The 5,967-nt window shown below is 45.5% G+C and overlaps 1 pseudogene; it reads left to right on the top strand.

The window, feature by feature from the left end:
• Positions 1-212: 212 nt before the first annotated feature.
• LOC101588309 lies at positions 213-4,629 on the top strand (annotated as a pseudogene).
• Positions 4,630-5,967: the final 1,338 nt, after the last annotated feature.

The following is a 5,967-nucleotide window of genomic DNA, read 5'->3' as shown; positions in this document are numbered from 1 at the left end:
AATATTAAAAGTTGTTCAGTCCTTGTGCACTGATTATACTCTTCTTTCCACCTTTCTATATTATTTGAAATGTTAAACTTAAAATAAAAATAAGGATAAAAAATTATGAAAGTGCTACCAATATTGTTTGATTCTACAAACAGGTAGTAACACAATCACAGTATTTTCAATAAAAATAGAATTTGTCCTACAAAGAGTTTTCTGTATAGACTATGTGCCTTATAGAAAGAAATCAAGGTTCATCGAGCAGTGAGGCTGAGGGACCCTCATGTCATCGGAATCAAGGAAAAAAACAGAAGCCCAAAGTGACCCGCAGTGATGGAGCTCCTGCAGAAGAAAGGCAGAACCAATCTGACACTGAGCAGGAAGGTAAATACTACAGTGAGGAGGCCAAGGTAGCCCTGTGGGACCCTTGCAGAGACTATGAGCTGTACATGTACACGAGCCAGGAGCTACAGAGGCTGACAGCTGAGATCCAGGACCTGCAGAGCAGAGGTGGCCAGGATGTGGCAACTGAAATTGAAGAATGGAGGAGCTGTGTGCATTTCATGACTCTAAAGACACTTAAAAGATTATCCCACATCAGGTTGAAGAAAGGAAGAGAGCAGACCCATGAGACCAAGCAAAAAGTGGATGCCCATCGTCCGCAGCTACAGAACTTGCTGTAGGAGGTGAGGCACCAGCAGAAGATCACCAAATGTCTGGAGTTTAAGTCAAAGCATGAAGAAATTGATCCGGTCAGTTTCAAAGAATTTTATATGGAGGTACCAGCAGACATCAGCAAAGCTGACGTCACCATGAGAGACCCTCACCAGCACACCCTGCCACATCTGGACTGAGAGCTACAGCAGTGGAAAAGACTGGCAGAGAAATATCAAGATTCCCTATCCAACAAGGAGAAGATCTTCAATGAGATTGAAGTGAAGGAGTACTAGAGCAGCCTTCAGCTTCGGCTCAGTAACATCATGCAAGCTTCCCTCCTGTTACAGGAGTACTTATTCATGCCATTTGACCAGGCTCACAAGCAATGTGAGACAGCCAGATACCTACCTCTTCTCCTCTACATGCTCTGTGCAGGCTACTGCCTATGGGCAGACCCATGATAAGACCTTGTCAGTGGCCATTGAAGGCAGTGTGGATGAAACCAAGGCTCTATTCAAGCCTCCTGATGACTCCCAAGATGACAAGAGGGACTCAGATGCTGAGGAGGAGCAGACGAGATGGCGGCAACCCACATTGGGCATTCAGCTGGATGACGAGCGAAGGAGATGCTGAAGAGACACCCTCTGTCCGTCACAGTTGACCTAAAATACAAAGATGAGAGCCTGCTTCGCCTGACTTTCTACTACCTCATGAGCCTCAACATTCTGTTGGTGAAAGCCGAAGGGACCACTGCCACAGAGCTGACCGCCCCCATCAATGCAAGGGACTCGCTGTCTCCTGACTTAGTGCTGAACTGTTTGTATCCTGGTAGCCATGGAAAGAAAGCTCCAGATCCAGCCAATTGGTATCAGTTTCATAAAGTTGGGATTTTGACTTTTTTTTTTTCTGGAGTAGGCCAAGAAAATGCATATTTCAAACACATTTAAAGGATGAGAATAATCCATTGTCCAAGGTTTGAGAACCATGGGTTTAAAGAAAAGCAGTTTGGTTTCAGCTATGACTAAAGGTGGCTGCATCTTCATGTGTAAAGGAGTCTAACACAAGATAGTTAGGATAGATATACAGCTACTTTCTCTTAGTTCATTGAGCAAAAAGGTTTGTACTAATATTGTTTAGACAAGATATCATGTCGGCATATTCTCATCTGAATAACTACTATGAAGAAAACAATATGTAATGTATTAATTATTGTAACTGTCCTACTAACCTATTTTGAAACTGTTTCATTGCTATTTTATCTTTTATTTCTCATTAAAATGAATAAAAAAATAAACACAACTCAATAAAAAATAATAAAATAAAAATAAAGGAGTCTATTTTTCCTGGGGTGCTGGTAATGGGGCTGGAACCCAGGGACTCATGAAGGCTGGCGTAGCATCCTACACTGAGCTCTACCCGCAACCCATACTCTAGCACTGGAAAGCTGTCACCTTGACTTGCATAGAGATTTGTCTTTTTTGTACAGGGAATTGAACTCAGGACTTAGAGCTTGCCGTGTAGGCATGGGATCACTGAGCTGTATCCCCAGCCTGGTTTGTGCTTCTTCAAGGAGCCCTTAAATTCCTCTTCTCAACTTCTCATATCTTCTCACAAGTTAGGTCTTTCTCTCTCTGGCAACCTGCCTTCAAGGAGTCTGACTTGACTGGTGATCACCTCCACATACAGACCTTCTAGGAACAGATGGGGCTGACAATCATACTTCCTGTTCTGTAATGCTTACTTTCCCATAGGAAGGAAAACAGTGAAAGAAGCCAGAAGCCAGAGAGAGAAAGACCTAACTTGTGAGAAGATATGAGAAGTTGAGAAGAGGAATTTAAGGGCTTCTTGAAGAAGCACAAACCAGGCTGGGGGTACAGCTCAGTGATGCCATGCCTACATGGCAAACTCTAAGTCCTGAGTTCAATTCCCTGTACAAAAAAGACAAATCCCTATGCAAGTCAAGGTGACAGCTTTCCAGTGCTAGAGTATGGGTTGCCTAAGTGTTCCCCCTGCTAATACTTCTACTACAACCTAACCAATCCTGAGGTGTATGATTTCATTAGCATAGTAGCCTTTTTCTTTTCCTATCTTGAGACAAGGTCTCACGATGTAGTTCAGGCTGGCCTTGAGCTCACTGTGTAGCCCAGGCTGCTCCTGAACTCACAGCAATCCTTTGGCCTCAGCCTCCAGAGTTCTGGGGTTATAGGAACAACCCGACCCAGCTGGCTTGCAAATATCTTTTAACAGTCTTGGGCTTGTCCATAGAGAAGATAGCCTTTCTGCTCTGGCTCTCTGTGGTGTTTATCAGTGAGGCCCTGGCTGCTGAGGGCTCTCCAGCTGTAGGGTAATCACCTGCTCCTGCCGCTGTCACTCCGCTGCTTGCTTTGCCCTGGCTTCTGTAGCTCAGCAGCTCAGCCTGGTGGTCCTGGTGATGCACAGAGCTGTAGGTCCCAGGGTCACACAGCTCCTGGATATGTCCTCCAAGGTACAGGGGTAAGGGCAATCAATGACTAAGACTTCTTAATAAGATCCTGGAACTCTCCAGACAGGGAGCCAGCAGCACAGAAACAATGACTGTGACCTGTCACTGTCACCAGAAAAAATGCTCAGGTTTGCAGAATCACTAAGGAATCTGTCCAGTAATAGAGATCTAGGGAAATCTCGACAGATGGAAAAGGGAGCAGTTCGTTCCAGGAGCAGAGGTAACATCTTCCCCTGCTTGGACCTAAAACTGGGTCCTGAGCCAGATTCCCTCCTGAGTGATGAATGAGAAAAGCTCTGTACACATGATCTCTGAGTTCTCACCAAGAAAAAACAAAATTCAGGAGCAACTTCAAGACTTTAAAGATGGACTGAAGAAAGAACTTTCATTGGTTTGGGACCACAGGGCTGGACGTCCCTGACTGCAAGAAACTCTAGTCTTCTAACTCACAGTGATCTCCGTCAAACCTCCAGTCACCACGATGACAACGCAGTCTCCGTGATTCTGTAGCAGAGACTGCTGCGGACTTAGCTAATAAATTTGGAGTTAGATTATCCTTTAGAAGAAAGGGAAGAGGAGAGTCAATGAACACAAGCAAAAGAGATGAAATCTGAGGAAAAGAGGTTTCTTGCTTGACTGGGTAGGCTGGAGCTACACCCATCATTTCTCTGGATAGCTGACCAAAATGCAATGCCAAAAGTCTCTGACCATTCAAACCTTCCACTCTCCCAACAATCTCGGCATTTGGACTTTGAGAGACTGTGTACTTGACCTAGGCCATCCCTATTTGGGGAAACTGTCACTTCCCCAAAGAGCAACCCTAGCACACAGTGACTGCCAACCACTCGCTGAATGCCAGCCACATGGAAACAACCATGAAGCTGCTGAAGACCAGGGTGTAGTCCTGTCTGGCCCTCCACCAACAGTTTGTGTCCCTGGAACATGGCATCGTGCCAGTTACCAGCGATTGCCAATACCTCTTCTCTGCCAAGGTTGTCTCTTGCCTGGTGAAGTGGGTGACAATTGTCCATGAAGATTATGTGGAACTGCATTTCACCAAGGACACTGTAGAGGCAGGACTGGCTGGGGACACCAGTCTCTGCTACATGGCGCTCATTGAAAGGGGCACAGCCAAACTCCAGGCTGCCGTGGTATTGAACTCTAGCTTCTCCTCCATTCCCCCACCACATGTTCCAGCTCTGTCCGAACTGGAAAGGAGAGAAAACCAACAGCAATGATGACAGCATTTGGGCCATGGGGCGCGAGGTCAGTGTGTGCTACAAAGAGTTCTGTGGCCCTCGGCCCAGTCACCAGTGCTTGACCGACAAGCTGCAGCAGCTGTGCGTGCTCCTAGACATCCAGCTGGAGACGGAGAGTCACGATGACGCTGTGCAGGGACCCAAGGAGTCTCCCCAGGAGAAGATGTGTGTGCGGCTTTCCAGGGGTCCAAGCAGAATGAAGCTATTTACATATAACATCCTCAGGGGTTTTTCAGCCGTCACTGACCTCCCACTCAGCCAGCTGCTTCCTCCAAGATCTTGCCTCAAGTACTGGGCTTGTGCTTTCTGCTTTGTTCACATGTGGCTCTTTATAGTCTCCAAAGACAAAAGCCAATAAAAGTGTCACCTGACCAAAGAGAAAATCAAGAAAAAGGCCAAAAAATTATTAATATTGGAAGATGAGATTGACTCTTCCTTTATTTGGTGCAGGGTCTCAATCTACACCTTGAACTTGTAGTGCTCCTCCAGTCTTAGCCTCCCCGGCTCTGGGATTACAGGTACGCAGCACCACACCAGGTTTTGGGGGCCAGTCGGCATGGCATGTGATATCAAACCAGATCCTTGTACTTGCCAGGCAGCGCGTAGGCCACCAAGCTATCTCCCCAGCCTGAGATCGACTTTTTTTTTTATTGAGAAACAAATATCAAAGAGACAGTTTCAAAACTGATTAATAGGACAGTTTCAATAATTAATGCCTTGTACATTGTTATCTTCTCAGTGGTTATCTGTAGTACAAGATGCAGACAGAATATCCTGTCCAAACACTATTAGTACAAATCTTTCTTCTCACTGAATTAAGTGAAAGTAGCTATATATCTATCCTAACTATTCTGCATATACACATATAAAATGGTCCTTCCTTTGTATCGCCTTTTTGAGACTGACTTTTAAACAGACCAATTTCACTTTCTTACCACAGAATTGTTTCCCTCCATATCCATTGTCTGAGGTGGTATCAAATTGTGTGCAGTGACCAACAAGGTTTCCTTCTTCCTGGAGACCCTTCCACTCTTGGTAGAACGCATGCACCAACAGAGGTGGGATGCGATGCAAGAGCTACCTATTAACAAGTTCACAAATAAATCCATCCTTGGGAATCCCCACAATGGCAGGTTCTGTAACTCAGTGACTTGTACAAGGCTAAGTGGCTAGGCAGTGTCTCCTTCAGAGCAAAACACTTCCACTGAAGAAGCAATTAAATCTCTCTTTTGAAGGACCTCACCTTTCAGAAAGTAACCAGTGTATCTGAGTTGAGTAGTTGGAGTCCTTCAAAGACAACTTTGGCTTCATAAAGAATCAAAATGCAGTCAGGGTCTTCAAATTAAGATGATCTCCATGGACAGCCAGAAGCAAAAGGAGACCTCTTGCCTCCCGCTCAGTTCCTAGGCGTATGGAAACTAGGTTTCCATCCATCCCAAACACACCACCCCTGGACAAATCACAAGATAATTCTGAATCCCAGAGCCATTCCTTATCCTGCTGTCACATTAATGCTGTGGACCACCCAGCCCTCCCTGCTGCCTTCTTTCCTGGACAGTGAGACTGCACTGAGCTCTCTTTCTT

The sequence above is a fragment of the Octodon degus genome, unplaced genomic scaffold, assembly GCF_000260255.1.
Source record: "Octodon degus isolate 3935 unplaced genomic scaffold, OctDeg1.0 scaffold00023, whole genome shotgun sequence".
NCBI classification, from domain to species: Eukaryota; Metazoa; Chordata; class Mammalia; order Rodentia; family Octodontidae; genus Octodon; species Octodon degus.
Note: the sequence above shows the minus strand (reverse complement) of the source record. Positions and strands in the feature narration are given on the sequence as shown.